The sequence below is a fragment of the Leptodactylus fuscus genome, chromosome 8 (assembly GCF_031893055.1).
Source record: "Leptodactylus fuscus isolate aLepFus1 chromosome 8, aLepFus1.hap2, whole genome shotgun sequence".
Lineage (NCBI taxonomy): Eukaryota > Metazoa > Chordata > Amphibia > Anura > Leptodactylidae > Leptodactylus > Leptodactylus fuscus.
The window spans coordinates 12,210,064-12,229,879 of record NC_134272.1 but is presented as its reverse complement, the minus strand read 5'-3'; positions in this window follow the sequence as shown (position 1 = coordinate 12,229,879).

Genomic DNA, 19,816 nt, shown 5'->3' with positions numbered 1-19,816 from the left:
CTAATCACAACCGCACACTGTGCTACACTACTACACAACCACAGCACTAATCACAACTGCACACTGTGCTACACTACTATACAACACAGCACTAATCACAACTGCACACTGTGCTACACTACTATACAACCACAGCACGAATCACAACTGCACACTGTGCTACACTACTATACAACACAGCACTAATCACAACCGCACACTGTGCTACACTACTATACAACACAGCACTAATCACAACCGCACACTGTGCTACACTACTACACAACACACAGCACTAATCACAACCGCACACTGTGCTACACTACTATACAACACACAGCACTAATCACAACTGCACACTGTGCTACACTACTATACAACCACACCACTAATCACAAGCGCACACTGTGCTACACTACTACACAACCACAGCACTAATCACAACTGCACACTGTGCTACACTACTATACAACACAGCACTAATCACAACCGCACACTGTGCTACACTACTACACAACACAGCACTAATCACAACCGCACACTGTGCTACACTACTATACAACACAGCACTAATCACAACCGCACACTGTTCTATACTACTATACAACACACCACTAATCACAACTGCACACTGTGCTACACTACTATACAACACACAGCACTAACCACAAGCGCACACTGTGATACACTACTATACAACACACCACTAATCACAACCGCACACTGTGCTACACTACTACACAACCACAGCACTAATCACAACTGCACACTGTGCTACACTACTATACAACACAGCACTAATCACAACTGCACACTGTGCTACACTACTATACAACACACCACTAATCACAACCGCACACTGTGCTACACTACTACACAACCACAGCACTAATCACAACTGCACACTGTGCTATACTACTATACAACACAGCACTAATCACAACCGCAAACTGTGCTACACTACTATACAACACAGCACTAATCACAACCGCACACTGTGCTACACTACTACACAACACACAGCACTAATCACAACCGCACACTGTGCTACACTACTATACAACACACAGCACTAATCACAACTGCACACTGTGCTACACTACTATACAACCACACCACTAATCACAAGCGCACACTGTGCTACACTACTACACAACCACAGCCGCACACTGTGCGACACTACTATACAACCACAGCACGAATCACAACTGCACACTGTGCTACACTACTATACAACACAGCACTAATCACAACCGCACACTGTGCTACACTACTATACAACACAGCACTAATCACAACCACACACTGTGCTACACTACTATACAACACAGCACTAATCACAACCGCACACTGTGCTACACTACTATACAACACACAGCACTAATCACAACCGCACACTGTGCTACACTACTATACAACCACACCACTAATCACAAGCGCACACTGTGCTACACTACTACACAACCACAGCCGCACACTGTGCGACACTACTATACAACCACAGCACGAATCACAACTGCACACTGTGCTACACTACTATACAACACAGCACTAATCACAACCGCACACTGTGCTACACTACTATACAACACAGCACTAATCACAACCGCACACTGTGCTACACTACTATACAACACAGCACTAATCACAACCACACACTGTGCTACACTACCATACAACACAGCACTAATCACAACCGCACACTGTGCTACACTACTACACAACCACAGCACTAATCACAACTGCACACTGTGCTACACTACTATACAACACAGCACTAATCACAACTGCACACTGTGCTACACTACTATACAACCACAGCACGAATCACAACTGCACACTGTGCTACACTACTATACAACACAGCACTAATCACAACCGCACACTGTGCTACACTACTATACAACACAGCACTAATCACAACCGCACACTGTGCTACACTACTACACAACACACAGCACTAATCACAACCGCACACTGTGCTACACTACTATACAACACACAGCACTAATCACAACTGCACACTGTGCTACACTACTATACAACCACACCACTAATCACAAGCGCACACTGTGCTACACTACTACACAACCACAGCACTAATCACAACTGCACACTGTGCTACACTACTATACAACACAGCACTAATCACAGCCGCACACTGTGCTACACTACTACACAACCACAGCCGCACACTGTGCTACACTACTATACAACCACAGCACGAATCACAACTGCACACTGTGCTACACTACTATACAACACAGCACTAATCACAACCGCACACTGTGCTACACTACTACACAACCACAGCCGCACACTGTGCGACACTACTATACAACCACAGCACGAATCACAACTGCACACTGTGCTACACTACTATACAACACAGCACTAATCACAACCGCACACTGTGCTACACTACTATACAACACAGCACTAATCACAACCGCACACTGTGCTACACTACTATACAACACAGCACTAATCACAACCACACACTGTGCTACACTACCATACAACACAGCACTAATCACAACCGCACACTGTGCTACACTACTACACAACCACAGCACTAATCACAACTGCACACTGTGCTACACTACTATACAACACAGCACTAATCACAACTGCACACTGTGCTACACTACTATACAACCACAGCACGAATCACAACTGCACACTGTGCTACACTACTATACAACACAGCACTAATCACAACCGCACACTGTGCTACACTACTATACAACACAGCACTAATCACAACCGCACACTGTGCTACACTACTACACAACACACAGCACTAATCACAACCGCACACTGTGCTACACTACTATACAACACACAGCACTAATCACAACTGCACACTGTGCTACACTACTATACAACCACACCACTAATCACAAGCGCACACTGTGCTACACTACTACACAACCACAGCACTAATCACAACTGCACACTGTGCTACACTACTATACAACACAGCACTAATCACAGCCGCACACTGTGCTACACTACTACACAACCACAGCCGCACACTGTGCTACACTACTATACAACCACAGCACGAATCACAACTGCACACTGTGCTACACTACTATACAACACAGCACTAATCACAACCGCACACTGTGCTACACTACTATACAACACAGCACTAATCACAGCCGCACACTGTGCTATACTACTACACAACCGCACCACTAATCACAGCCGCACACTGTGCTACACTACTATACAACACACCACTAATCACAGCCGCACACTGTGCTACACTACTACACAACCACAGCACTAATCACAACCGCACACTGTGCTACACTACTACACAACACAGCACTAATCACAGCCGCACACTGTGCTACACTACTACACAACCACAGCCGCACACTGTGCTACACTACTATACAACACACCACTAATCACAGCCGCACACTGTGCTACACTACTATACACCACAGCACTAATCACAACCGCACACTGTGCTACACTACTATACAACACACCACTAATCACAGCCGCACACTGTGCTACACTACTATACACCACAGCACTAATCACAACCGCACACTGTGCTACACTACTATACAACTCAGCACTAATCACAGCCGCACACTGTGCTACACTACTACACAACCACAGCCGCACACTGTGCTACACTACTATACAACCACAGCACGAATCACAACCGCACACTGTGCTACACTACTACACAACACAGCACTAATCACAACCGCACACTGTGCTACACTACTATACAACTCAGCACTAATCACAACCGCACACTGTGCTACACTACTACACAACACAGCACTAATCACAACCTCAACTACAGACTGTGTTACCTATAGCAACCAACTAGGCCTCAATGATAATTCTTCTAAAAGATGGCAGTAAATGAGAGCGCTTGCTATGGACGACTCTTCCCTCCTCCTCCTCTCTCATACAGACACCCCCATCTGACTATCGCGGTCCCCCCATATCTATTCATTTTTGTTCCTGCAAGTGGCCTTCAATTTGGTAGGTCAATGTAAAGGTATATATGGTAATGGCTGCTGATCTTCCTGCGCTCGGCTCTGACTCATGCTGCTCCCCGGTGAATGTGTTATATGCACAACCGGCAAAAATGGCTTCTGAAGGGCTCATTTCCATATTGCGGATAATATTATCCCTTGCCCTGTTTTCATGTGGGAAATCAATGAGCCGCCGATTTCTGACAGGAATACCCTATAACATTTCTTCAGGGTTATGGCGCAATAGTCATGGGCGGGTTACATTACGCACAGGGCGCGTCACTTCTATAAGGTGGAATATGGGGCTGAGTGGCCATGGGTGTGCAAGGAGGGGGCTCATATTCCTTTTACTATGGTGTCCTCCAGTGTGCAGGCCGAGGCTCTATCGATGGGGGGTCCGATGCTCTGTTCCTTTCTAACAGTAGGAGTATGCCATACTGTACTTCAAGAATACCACCATACAGCCTAGTAGTGCCCATACATTGTCATACCATTCACTAAGTAATACTGCCATACTATGCCTCAACAATGCCAATAGTTCCTACACAATAAAACTGTTCAGTAACTAGGTAATACTGCTATACTGTGCCTCAATAATACCACCATACAATGTCAAATGACAATTAGTAAACAACACCAACAGCATGCTACCATTCAGTAACGATATAAAATTGCCATATAGCCAAATAGTGTCCATATACTGTAATACTGTCATTCAGTAATTATGTAATACTGCCACACTGTGCATCAATAATACCACCATACAATGTCAAATAACAGTTAGTAAACAAAGCCAACAGCATGCTATTGTTCAGTAACTATATAAAATTGCCATACAGCCAAATAGTGTCCATATACTGTAATACTGTCATTCAGTAACTAGGTAATACTGCCACACTGTGCATCAATAATACCACCATACAATGTCAAGTAACAGTTAGTAAACAAAGCCAACAGCATGCTATTGTTCAGTAACTACCACACCATGCTTCAGTAATACAATCCTATAAAGGCAAATGGTACCATATTGTAAGTATGTAATACTAACATCCTGTGCCCTAAACAATACCACCATATAGTGCCTAATAATACCTTACAGTACCTAAATCATATTAAGTACTGTATTATATAACAACCATCCGCACTATACCGCCATTCATTACTTATATAATAGTGTTGTATAGTGGAGACATAATAGTGTCATATAATGCCCAAATATAGTGCCCCTATATGGTTAAATAGTATTACAGCATATAGCAGTGCATAGCGTTGGACTAGCATAGTATGGACAGACTGGCGAAAGTACGGGGTAACTTTGGCTCTTTGTCCAGTCCTGTAGCTAGAGGGGCAACTATAAGCTCTTGGGCCCCAATGTTATGGGGATGGGGCCCCTACCTATCATGTGCCATTCAGAATAGTGGTATAGCTAACGTGGCAGAGGGCCCTATCAGTGTCCAAGGCCTCTGCACCCCTTATAGCTACCCTGCCTGTGGCCTATACAGTAATGGTTGCCCTTTGTTTTGCAGGTACAGTAAATGGATTCTATAGGCCGCCATTTTGTCCTTGCCAAGATGGCCGCCACAGCACACAGGCCTATTTGTTAGGTTCAGCATCATGGCAGATTTTGCCCAGCAGAGACACATCCCTCCTCACAGGCCTATAGGCGGATTTTCTTTGCATGTCTAGTGTGTGTTCATAGGATTTTTCGGCCATGTCTCGTGGGGGGAGCGGACAGGTAATCATTACGCAGCAAACTGAGAGGAATCTGCGCCAAGTGTCCGCTATTGATCCCTTCCAGCTGCAGGAGCCGAAAACCACAGCGAGAAAAATATACAGCGCAAGGAAAACTAACAGCCAGCCTCTGAAGTGGGAGATACGACTAAGAGCGCCATACAGAGGCCGAGAGGAGTACAGCACAATGGCGGACTCCCTCCTGTAGGTGCTGAGGCGGCTCATTTCTGTAATGTCCCAGAAGTGCAGAGCCAGGTGTAAACTGTGACTTATTACAGAGGCCTCGCTCATCTGGCCGGGATTCCCGGGGAGTCTTGTAGAAGTATCAGCGCTGCAGAAAAGCTGAGTCAGAACCTGGTGTGGACGTTACAGGAATATCCGAGTCATTGCGAAGAGTCGGGAGACATTACAGACAATACAATTCAATTAGGACATGTCTATCAATATAAAAGGGAAACTCCACCCAACATGAAGGCCGTGCAGAGCTGTGCTGCAGTTTCGGTGGCAGACTTTGTAATTGCCCTTCACTGGGTGCCCAATTTGGTGGTATTATATTGGTTGTGTATGGCACTGTATAGTGGTATTATGTGGCTGCATATGACAGCATTTTATAGTGGTATTCTGTGGGCTGTAGGTGGCAGTATTATATTGTAGTATTATATTTGCTATAAATAGAAGTGTTATGTTGGCCCTATATGCCGGTATTATGTGGCAATATATGGCGGTATTATGTGGGTTCTATATGGCAGTATGGTATGGTGGTATTATGTAGACTATATGGAAGTAATATATTATGGTATTATGTGGATGTATAAGACAGTATTAAATGGTTGTATTATGTGGGCTGTAGATGGCAGTATGGTGTGGGCACTATATGGTGGTATTACGTGGCTGTATATCACAGTATTATATGGTAGTATGGAGTTGGACATGGAGTTTTATGTTGACACTAAATGGCAGTATTATGTGGTTGTATTATATGGTGGTATTATGTGGGCTGTAGATCGTAGTACTAGTAGTACTATATTGGCACTATATGGTTGTATTATGTGTATATTTTGGTATTACATAGGCTGTATATGGCAGTATTATGTTGGTTGTATATGGCAGTATTATGTTGGCTGCATATGACAGTATAATATTGGCACTATATTTTGGTATAATTATGTGGCAATATATGGCAGCATTATCAAAGAGTTATATGGCAGTTATACCACTGGGTCGCTCGCCCTGCGGGCGCCGTGTTGCGGTTGTGGCGGTCGCTGTGCGGCACCACACCCAGTAGAGTAGGGACCCACTATAAAGAGGTCGCCGTGAAGTGGCTAGTGGGCTTATACACCTTGATCAATATGTATACTAAGAACCTCATGTTCAGTATTGTAGAATTTGCTGAGAAGCACTACTAGATCAATGTATAAGATTGGGATGTGCGGGCCATGTTTTTCTCTTTTTGTATATATACGGTATATTGGCACTGTATTGCAGTATTATGTGAGTTAAGTTACGCAGTTAGTCTATATACCTCCTTTTCCTCGTTCCCTTTTTTTTTTTCTTAATAAAAACCAGTCCTGATGTAACCTGCTATAATAAAATGTAATAAATTACCAGTATATATCATTTGTGCGGCGCCCTCTTCTGCCACATTGCCGTAAATTCTATTTAGCCTTTTTATCTGTTACTGGGAAAGCTGGATCAAAAACATATCACCATCTGCAGGTTTTCCAGACCTCTGAATACTAAATCTCTGCTGATTTTGCAGCCCCCTCCTCCTCCTCCTCCTCCATGTTTGCTCTGACCCCAGTCATACATGTGCGCCCGTATCCGATATACACACTTGGCTTTGCTATAGTGAATTTAGCTCCAGTAACGCAGAGGTAGCAGTCACACCCGGGCCCTGCAGCCTGTGGGGGCCCATAGATCCCCCTGATATATGAGAAGACATCAGTATTATATATGGTAGATGGGGCCTGGTACAGACTGGCCCTGGGCTCCAGAAGTGGCCCCTCTGTATAGCCGCCTGTATACATATGTCCCAGTGGGCTGTGGGGTCTGGGCAATGTTTGCTGCAGTGCTGTGTAAACTAGACAAGGAGGTGATGTCCCGCTCACATGTGAACATCGCACAACCCTGTGAACACGCCGCCGGCCGACACATCTGTATTGTGCGAGGTCAAACAGTATAATGTGATAATATGGTGTCTCTGCACATTATACAGTGAGGCCGGGGTCACACCTGGGGTGCATTATGGGCAGAAAATTATAGAGGAGATGTGATGTAGAAGTGATCGGGATATAGAACAGTCCTGATCACACACAGGGGGTACTCTAAATAAGGTGTCCATAAAGGGTTAAACCACACAGAACCACAGATAATAGTAGAATATAGGGGCAGCTGCGGACAGTATAGAGCAGAGGGGGTACACATGCGGCAGAACCCCGGAAAGGCATTTAGCCCTATACTGCTGTGCCCCCTTAATTTTGCCTGCCAGACTGAACCCCCATTTCACTAGCTGTCACATAATGTATCCCCATATCACTTCTAGCCATATCCAATGTACCCATATCACTGCTAGCCATATCCAGTGTACCCATATCACTGCTAGCCATATCCAGTGTACCCATATCACTGCTAGCCATGATGCCAGCCTTTATAGTGCCCTTATAACATTGGCAACCACAAAGAGGTGACCAGATCCATTAAGGTCCTAACCAGAGCCACCATGCCAGTCATAGGAAGTGCCCCATGTCATTGCCAGTCAGAAACAGTCCTGATATATTGCTTTCAAAGACAGCACCACCATGCCAGTGGGAGCCATAGAAAGCACCACCTTGTCATAGATAATACCCCATGTCAGCAGCAGTTATAGATAGTGCCCCCCATGGCAATGGTTGTCATAGAAAGTACCCCAATTTCAATGGCAGTTATAAATAGTGCCCCCTTTTTAATAGCAGTCGTAGGTTGTGCCCCCTTGTTAATGGCAGTCTTAGACAGTGCCCCTACAGTTAGGGCCAGAAATATTTGGACAGTGACACAAGTTTTGTTATTTTAGCTGTTTACTAAAACATGTTCAGAAATACAATTATATATACAGTCCTATGAAAAAGTTTGGGCACCCCTATTAATCTTAATCATTTTTAGTTCTAAATATTTTGGTGTTTATAACAGCCATTTCAGTTTGATATATCTAATAACTGATGGACACAGTAATATTTCAGGATTGAAATGAGGTTTATTGTACTAACAGAAAATGTGCAATATGCATTAAACCAAAATTTGACCGGTGCAAAAGTATGGGCACCTCAACAGAAAAGTGACATTAATATTTAGTAGATCCTCCTTTTGCAAAGATAACAGCCTCTAGTCGCTTCCTGTAGCTTTTAATCAGTTCCTGGATCCTGGATAAAGGTATTTTGGACAAACAATTCAAGTTCAGTTAAGTTAGATGGTCGCCGAGCATGGACAGCCCGCTTCAAATCATCCCACAGATGTTCAATGATATTCAGGTCTGGGGACTGGGATGGCCATTCCAGAACATTGTAATTGTTCCTCTGCATGAATGCCTGAGGATTTGGAGCGGTGTTTTGGATCATTGTCTTGCTGAAATATCCATCCCCGGCGTAACTTCAACTTCATTATTCTCAAGAATCTGCTGATACTGAGTGGAATCCATGCGACTCTCAACTTTAACAAGATTCCCGATACCGGCATTGGCCACACAGCCCCAAAGCATGATGGAACCTCCACCAAATTTTACAGTGGGTAGCAAGTGTTTTTCTTGGAATGCTGTTTCTTTTTGGACGCCATGCATAACGCCTTTTTTTATAACCAAACAACTCAATTTTTGTTTCCAAAATGAAGCTGCCTTGTCCAAATGTGCTTTTTCATACCTCAGGCAACTCTATTTGTGGCGTACGTGCAGAAACGGCTTCTTTCTCATCACTCTCCCATACAGCTTCTATTTGTGCAAAGTGCGCTGTATAGTTGACCGATGCACAGTGACACCATCTGCAGCAAGATGATGCTGCAGCTCTTTGGAGGTGGTCTGTGGATTGTCCTTGACTGTTCTCACCATTCTTCTTCTCTGCCTTTCTGATATTTTTCTTGGCCTGCCACTTCTGGGCTTAACAAGAACTGTCCCTGTGGTCTTCCATTTCCTTACTATGTTCCTCACAGTGGAAACTGACAGGTTAAATCTCTGAGACAACTTTTTGTATCCTTCCCCTGAACAACTATGTTGAACAATCTTTGTTTTCAGATCATTTGAGAGTTGTTTTGAGTAGCCCATGATGCCACTCTTCAGAGGAGATTCAAATAGGAGATCAACTTGCAATTGGCCACCTTAAATACCTTTTCTTATGATTGGATACATCTGGCTATGAAGTTCAACGCTCACTGAGGTTACAAAACCAATTTTGTGCTTCAGTAAGTCAGTAAAAAGTAGTTAGGGGAATTCAAATCAATAAAATGATAAGGGTGCCCATACTTTTGCACCGGTCAAATTTTGGTTTAATGCATATTGCACATTTTCTGTTAGTACAATAAACCTCATTTCAATCCTGAAATATTACTGTGTCCATCAGTTATTAGATATATCAAACTGAAATGGCTGTTGCAAACACCAAAATATTTAGAACAAAAAATGATTAAGATTAATAGGGGTGCCCAAACTTTTTCATAGGACTGTATAATATGGGCTGAAAGTGCACACTCCCAGCTGCAATATGAGAGTTTCCACATCCAAATCGGAGAAAGGGTTTAGGAATCATAGCTCTGTAATGCATAGCCTCCTCTTTTTCAAGGGACCAAAAGTAATTGGACAATGGACTCTAAGGGCTGCAATTAACTCTGAAGGCGTCTCCCTCGTAAACCTGTAATCAATGAAGTGGTTAAAAGGTCTGGGGTTGATTCCAGGTGTGTGGTTTTGCATTTGGAAGCTGTTGCTGTGACCAGACAACATGCGGTCAAAGGAACTCTCAATTGAGGTGAAGCAGAACATCCTGAGGCTGAAAAAAAAGAAAAAATCCATCAGAGAGATAGCAGACATGCTTGGAGTAGCAAAATCAACAGTCGGATACATTCTAAGAAAAAAGGAATTGACTGGTGAGCTTGGGAACTCAAAAAGGCCTGGGCGTCCACGGATGACAACAGTGGTGGATGATCGCTGCATACTTTCTTTGGTCAAGAAGAACCCATTCACAACATCAACTGAAGTCCAGAACACTCTCAGTGAAGTAGGTGTATCTGTCTCTAAGTCAACAGTAAAGAGAAGACTCCATGAAAGTAAATCCAAAGGGTTCACATCTAGATGCAAACCATTCATCAATTCCAAAAATAGACAGGCCAGAGTTACATTTGCTGAAAAACACCTCAAGAAGCCAGCTCAGTTCTGGAAAAGTATTCTATGGACAGATGAGACAAAGATCAACCTGTACCAGAATGATGGGAAGAAAAAAGTTTGGAGAAGAAAGGGAACGGCACATGATCCAAGGCACACCACATCCTCTGTAAAACATGGTGGAGGCAACGTGATGGCATGGGCATGCATGGCTTTCAATGGCACTGGGTCACTTGTGTTTATTGATGACATAACAGCAGACAAGAGTAGCCGGATGAATTCTGAAGTGTACCGGGATATACTTTCAGCCCAGATTCAGCCAAATGCTGCCAAGTTGATCGGATGGCGCTTCATAGTACAGATGGACAATGACCCCAAGCATACAGCCAAAGCTACCCAGGAGTTCATGAGTGCAAAAAAGTGGAACATTCTGCAATGGCCAAGTCAATCACCAGATCTTAACCCAATTGAGCATGCATTTCACTTGCTCAAATCCAGACTTAAGGCGGAAAGACCCACAAACAAGCAAGACCTGAAGGCTGCGGCTGTAAAGGCCTGGCAAAGCCTTAAGAAGGAGGAAACCCAGCGTTTGGTGATGTCCATGGGTTCCAGACTTAAGGCAGTGATTGCCTCCAAAGGATTCGCAACAAAATATTGAAAATAAAAATATTTTGTTTGGGTTATGTTTATTTGTCCAATTACTTTTGAGCTCCTAAAATGTGGAGTGTTTGTAAAGAAATGTGTACAATTCCTACATTTTCTATCAGATATTTTTGTTCAACCCTTCAAATTAAACGTTACAATCTGCACTTGAATTCTGTTGTAGAGGTTTCATTTCAAAACCAATGTGGTGGCATGCAGAGCCCAACTCGCGAAAATTGTGTCACTGTCCAAATATTTCTGGCCCTAACTGTATGTCGATGGTAGTCATAGAAAGTGCCCCCATGCCAATGGCAGTCATAGACAGTGCCCCTATGTCAATGGTAGTTATAGGTAGTGCCCCCATGTCAATGGTAGTCATAGACAGTGCCCCTATGTCAATGGTAGTTATAGGTAGTGCCCCCATGTCAATGGTAGTCATAGACAGTGCCCCTATGTCAATGGTAGTCATAGAAAGTGCCCCCATGCCAATGGTAGTCATAGAAAGTGCCCCCATGCCAATGGTAGTCATAGACAGTGCCCCCATGTCAATGGTAGTCATAGATAGCACCCCCTTGTCAATGGTAGTCATAGACAGTGCCCCTATGTCAATGGTAGTCATAGAAAGTGCCCCCTTGCCAATGGTAGACATAGAAAGTTCCCCCATGTCAATGGTAGTCATAGAAAGTGCCCCCATGCCAATGGCAGGCATAGACAGTGCCCCCATGTCAATGGTAGTCATAGATAGTGTCCCCATGTCAATGGCAGTCATAGATGGTGCCCCCATGTCAATGGTAGTTATAGGTAGTGCCCCCATGTCATTGGTAGTCATTGAAAGTGCCCCCATGTCAATGGCAGTCACAGTGTTCCCATGCCAATGGTAGTCATAGACAGTGCCCCCATGTCAATGGCAGTCATAGAAAGGGCCCCCATATCAATTGAAGTCATAGATAGTGCCCCCATGTCAATGGTAGTCATAGGTAGTACCCCCATGTCAATGGTAGTCATAAATAGCACCCCCTTGTCAATGGTAATCATAGGTAGTGCCCCCGTGTCAGTGGCATTAACAGACATCTATGGGGCTATGGTGAATCCTGGATCCTGGTCATTATGGGCAGCGATGCCCCTTTCCCTGGTGAGTCTCAGTGCTGCCCCCCATAACTCCCAGTTTACGACAGGACCCACACATTGTATAGGAGGCGAGGTATGTATATACATTACATACATTACCCCGGACTGGGCACAGACGTGGGTTGTTATGCAACAGAAATGTCATCATTTTACTTCTGACAGATCTACCAGACCAGTTCAGCAAAATCTGCAGCCGGAGGCGAAATGAAACACCCGAGTGTGGGGGTGGGAGTCACCTCAGTGTTTAAAAAGGCAAAGTAAACGATCCCTGAGGCTGTGGGGGGCGCCGTCCGCCGTGGTCAAACATGCCAACATTCAGATTCCAGCAGAAGCAGCAGGTCTGGGGTCTTATTGTAATATCCTGACCTATAGCGGTCGCCCTGTAATAGTCCTCCTTAAAGGGGTGATATTAAAGAAGTCCCAAGAATTCTATTTATGGCTATTTATCTACTTTGTACTATTTCTACCCCAAATATTCACCTTTCTCCTTCTCTATGTGACCCTCCGCACCACAGCTAATGTAACGTGGGCAGAATCCTGGGCAATGCCCCGTGACCCCACAGGCTACACACACACAATTGTAGGGTCCATGGGAGGTAATGGCTTCGTCGTGTGCTCTATTTTCTGCCTGCAACAAATTTCATGCACTGCCCCCATCCTACATCTCCACCAGTCAGTCTCCTTCCCCTATAGAATTAAAGCTGGGTGGTGACCCCCATGGTGGCCATATTGGTTCTCACCTAGCTTTCCCAGGCAGTAGTAGAGACTCCTCTGACTTGTCATAGATCTTGAGAACATGATGTGGAGTCATACATGGTGCCAGCTGTCCCTCCAGTTGTATCACAAAGAATGTGAACTGTGGCTTTAACAATATGAAGATCATAAAATAGTGAAACCCAAACTTCACTGTGACCTTGGAGGAGGCACAACCTCCTGAACGTCTGCTTAGATTGGAGACATCTAGGAAGAAACATGGTGGACAGTGTTGCGTCTACCATACATCCACCATGCATGGACCAATCTGCCATGTAGTATATAACTGGATCATTGGGGCCGTAACCCAAGGAGGGTCTCCTCCAAGTATTGGGCTGCCCCACCAAAGTATCAGAGGATCCTCTGCTGGGCCAAGGCTCTAACATAAGGGTCCCATAGAAGACATCCAAATCTGAAGGTCTATTTTCCAGGGGTTGTTGAAGGGAGTGTCCAAGGAACCTCAGTCCAACAATGTCCACCAAGTTGATGTGATCTAAGCTGAGGACTTGGACTACTAATGGTCGGCTATGTACTAGTCAACCTTCTCACCTTTCCCAGACAGGACCTTCTTGTTCGCCCCCATAGTATGGACGGGGGTGTTGCACCATCCTGGTCTTCACAGAGTTAACAATCCTGCACTTGGGTTGTGGGATCCTCGTACTGGTCCTGCTTTATCCTCCCAGTAATATAAACCAGTCGTGTGGCCAGAAAGGAATTCCCAGCATGTGCAGGATATTGGGATAGAAACAGTAATGGGATTGTTCAGGACTAGAAAAACATGGCCTCCTTATTCCATAAACAGCGCCACACCTGTCCACAGGTTGTGCCTGGTATTGCATTTTTGCTCCATGAAGGTGAATCTGTCTTATGTGTAATACCACACACCACCTGTGGAGAAATTTCTGGAAGACGGAAGCCATGTTTTTCTATTCTGGACAACCCCTTTAAGGATATAGAAGAACATGGGGACAAAGATATGACTGTGTGGGGGGAAAAAAGCCTAATATAAAGAATAGCTGTCGTGTGATGTGTCTGATATGTATACTGGGCCCTCAGCGGGGCCCCTATAGAGAGCGGCACATACAGTATGTAGGGGGGAGGTTTACCAGAATATATGACCCTCACTATGTTACCAAGTCAGATATAGATAATACCAGAGGAGACACAGCACAGATCTTGTGGTTGTGTAAGATACAGTCACATATTTGCTATAAAGTATCTATAAAGATAGAAAAAATGTAATACAGCAGATCCGGAAATCTCCAGAAAACCGACCGCTATTCAGTGCACTAAGAGAAAGATTATAGAAGAATCTGCATGCTACATTCATTGGGGATGGAAGGATAGATAGATTGGATGGATGGATGGATGGATGGATGGATAGATAGATAGATAGATAGATAGATAGATAGATAGATAGATAGATAGATGATAGATAGATAGATAGATAGATAGATAGATAGATAGATAGATAGATAGATAGATAGATAGATAGATAGATAGGAGATAGATAGATAGATGATTGATAGATAGATAAATAGATAGATAGATAGATAGATAGATAGATAGATAGATAGATAGGAGATAGATAGATAGATAGATAGATAGATAGATGATTGATAGATAGATAAATAGATAGATAGATAGGAGATAGATAGATAGATAGATAGATAGATAGGAGAGAGATAGATAGATAGATGATAGATAGATAGATAGATAGGAGATAGATAGATAGATAGATAGATAGATAGATAGATAGATAGATAGATAGGAGATAGATAGATAGATAGATAGATAGGAGATAGATAGATAGATAGATAGATAGATAGATAGATAGATAAATAGATAATAGGAGATAGATAGATAGATAGATAGATAGATAGATAGATAGATAGATAGATAGATAGATAGATAGATAATAGTTGTGGATAAAACTGCGGTGGTGTATATGAAGCCTTAGATGGGACAGTATAGCGTTGTGTATATATAGTGTCATGTATTACATGTCAGTGCTGTCTCAGTGCGCCGGTTACGCGGGGGGGTCTCTACAGCTACAGCCGGGCTCAGGATAAATCAATATAGTTCAGACGAGCTGGTGTTATATGGAGCGGGTAGACGGCATTAATGATTTCAGCACAGATAGGACAGGGCAGGCATGGCGCGGAGGACACTCAGAATCTATAGGGAATCAGAATGGATAGGAGATGCGTACTGACAGGCCTCTGTATACAGTAACACAGTTGGTAGAAGGATCGGACACTGTTTTGCTCTCTAATGCAAGAAGGAGTAGTTATTACATAGAGCCAGTGGTTTAGTGATCATTCAGATAGGCCATGTGACCGCTATGGGGGCCCGTGGTGCAGGGGGGCCCAACACTGAGCTGCTTTCCCTTCTTGCTGTGAAACTGTCAGACCTTCCACTAGGGGGAGCTCACTGCATACATACCTCCACAGCTCCCATTCAGCTTTATGTGCAGTGAGCGCCCTTTAGTGGTGACTGCAGGCAGCCCGAGTTTATCAGTTTATCAAGTTCAGACATGTGACATCCGTGTGGAACGGTCTGTGAATATTTTGGGCAACACTAACTTCTGCTCATCTATAAAAAAAAAAAATGTACGCTAGAATGAAGACATTGAAATCAATGGAATCCGTAAGCCGTTGGCGACAAATACAGACCGCATACTTACCTGAGATTCAGGATGTGTGAATAAGGCCTGACTACTGCCAGGAGATGTGATTGGGCCCCTTTACAGAGTGACGGGGCTGGTACGTGTTGTTCTTCGCCAGTCAGACCTGGGCACGTCACAGTATGACAGATTTGACCAGCGCTACAAGGCAACATATATGGTTATATATATTGTAGTGAGATATATGGTGTCATAAATCGTCTATAGCGGGTAATAATATAGCGTCTTATGGCGACATAGACTTGTAGTCCTGCTTTATCACATAGATATAAGAAGATCTGGAGATGGCAGTGCAGGTTCAGTCTGTGGGGGCGCTCACGTTCTCCTGTCTGTTTGCTTTCCACATAATAGAAGGAGGGTAATAAGACGTCTTGGCAGCCTCGATGTTCATGATAATTATCATTAAGACAAGTAAGAATACTTTCCATTGTGCTGCAGGAATCAGTGCGGGGGTATGAAGCTGGGAGTTGTGTCACTCTCCGCTCCCTATCGTACCCCGACTCCGTTCAGCTGCCTGCCAGGACACATTGCTTGGTCTTATAGTACTTGGAGGAGTAACACTGCCGCACACTGGTCACTAGTAGGTAGTGCGTGATAAAAATTTTAGCTGAACGGCGTTACTTATGCAAAAACATATGCAAAAAAAAAAACGCGACATGTCCTTAAAATCAGACACATGTGTCCCCTCATTGTGTGAACAGGATTTTATATGTGAAAAATGTCCTCTCTATACAAGTCTGCATACAAAGGATATAGGATCCTATCATTTAGGATTTTTCCCCTGGATACAGACTGAAGGTGGTTATTGCACACCTCCCAATATTCAAAGAACAGAAAGAGGGACAAAATGTGCGGCCTGGAAAATTTAGCCCCACCCACTTCTACATTGACCCCGCCCATCCTCATCCATTTTTCTTTGTGCCCCCACACAGTATAATCCTCCTACAGTCACCCATACATTATATGTCCCTAAATTATAATGTTCCCCTCAAACTGCCCCAAAGTATTAGGTCCCTCTCCTGGTGCCCCAGTTTAAACTGGGGGAAACTAGAGGGGACATGAAACTGGGGCAGCTGGAGGGGGACATTAACAATGATGGTAGTTGGAGGGGGGCAATAAATTAATGGCAGCTGAAGCGGGACATTAAACAGGGGGCAACTAGAGGGGGACATCAAACCTCCAGCTACTCCCACGGTTTAATGTCCTCCTCCAGTGACCCCCATTGTTTAATTTCCCCTCCAGTTGTCTCCAGTTTAATTGTCCTTCTTAGTCTCCCCCCCCCCAGTTTAATTGCCCCCCGCCCTTCATCTGCCCCCAGTTTAATATTCCTGCCAAATCTACTGAACCACTGGACCTGCTCTCCAACATAATCTGCAGCATATTTGGCTAAGTCCCAGCAACAGCATCCTCCACACCACCAACTGGAGAGCCACCTCAAAACATCCACAACTCTACCTCCAGTGATCTCCTAACCTGGATCTTCACCTCCAGTGATCTCCTAAACCTGGATCTCCACCTCCAGTGATCTCCTAACCTGGATCTCCACCTCCAGTGATCTCCTAACCTGGATCTCCACCTCCAGTGATCTCCTAACCTGGATCTTCACCTCCAGTGATCTCCTAACCTAGATGTTCCTCTGCATCTTCTATGTGCCCAGGTCCGACCCCCTCCCTACCCCCCACCTGTACCTCTCCATCATGAGTTTTCGTTGCATTAATTTGGTTTTCTCTATTTTTCAGCTTTGACTCAATACAAGGAGGCGACGAAGCCAAAAATCTTCCTGACCAGATCTCAGCAGGTGTCCCAGACCTCAAGGATCCAGGATCTTCTCATCCCTTCATCTCTGAAGGCATCAAAACCCCAAAAATTAGTAATCTGTCTCATTTCTGAGACGTCTTCTCACCTTGTGAGAAGGGGGCGCTGCACAGCCCTATCTTTAGGGCCCAATGTCATTAAAAACAGTGTGTGGGGGGGAGGGAGGGAGGGAGGGAAAGGGGGGGGGGGGGCAGAAAGTTATTGGTCTCCTGCCTGCCACTAACTCTGATAACTCACATAGTATAATACCCCCTTAGTGGCCCATATACAGTATAACACCCCTATGTGCCTCCTGCACAACGTAATACCCCCTTACTGCCCCTAAACAGTATAATATCACCTTATTGGCCCCCAAACAGAATAACGGCCCCTTATTGGACCCAAAATCGTATAGTAGTCCCTTACTGGCCCCTTAGGAGTTACAGGAGGGTGACTGGTGCAGCAGCAGCTATCATGCAGCCTGACAGAGAGTGTGCGGCCTGGCAGGAGGGTGTGCAGCCTGGCAGGAGGGTGTGCGGCCTGGCAGGAGGGTGTGCAGCCTGGCAGGAGGGTGTGCAGCCTGGCAGGAGGGTGTGCAGCCTGGCAGGGGGGTGTGCGGCCTGATGCAGAGGGTGTGAGGCCTGGCAGGAGGGTGTGCGGCCTGGCAGGGGGGGGTGTGCGGCCTGGCAGGGGGGGGTGTGCGGCCTGGCAGGGGGGGGTGTGCGGCCTGGTGAAGAGTGCACGGCGTGGCAGAGGGTGTGAGGCCTGGCAGGAGGGTGTGCGGCCTAGCAGAGAGTGTGCGGCCTGGTGGAAAGTGTGCGGCCTGGCAAGGGGGTGTACAACCTGGCGGAGGGTATGCGGTCTGGCCACTTCTGGTATAAGTTTACACAGATCCTACACAGCTCTCATCCAGCTTAAAATAGGAATTCTGCGTCTTAGCCCAAATATCCCTGTATTGTGATTGCCTCTCTAGTGCCCTCTATGGACCTTCCAGCCCATCAGGACCAGACTGTTGACAGCAGATTGGATGCAGGTAATATGTTGTGTATACCACTGAATAAAATACAAAGTTAATTAAGAAAATATTTTTTTTATTTTATACTAGCACTAAATAACATTAAAAAAGCAAACTAAACAAAAAGTTACATAATTTATATCAATTAATTTAAAAATTGCAAAACAAAATAAGGGCTCGTTCACATCTGCGCCCGACACTCTGTACTTCAGGTTTCCGTTTCCTGCCTAAAACAGAGGCAGGAGACGGAAACCTGCAGGACGCTTTCTCGCCCATTCATTTGAATGGGTGAGAAAGCTGTCCGGCCGTGAGCGGCGGTGAGTGTTTTAGGCTCTCTGCCGCGAAACCGGGTTTTATAATCCGGACACAGAGTCGGACATGCAGTACTCTGTGTCCGGATAAAAAAATCCGGTTTCGCGGCGGAGAGCCTAAAACGCTCACCGCCGCTCACGGCCGGACCCGGTCTATGGTTTCCGTCTTCTGGCATGCAGAAGATGGAAACCACAGAACGGAGACATGAACGCAGGTGTGAACCTAGCGTAAATGAAACAGAAGAAGATAAGATCATCGTCTTAGGAGGTATTTGGAGGATAGGAGCGCCATGAGAGGGTAAAAAGGGGCCAAGTAGACTGCATCCATGTGATGGCCGATAAAAACGGATTTCTGTGTTTGATCAACCCCCCCCCCCCAAAAAAAAAAAAAAAAAAAAAAAAAAAAGAAAGAAAGAAAAAAAACACCAA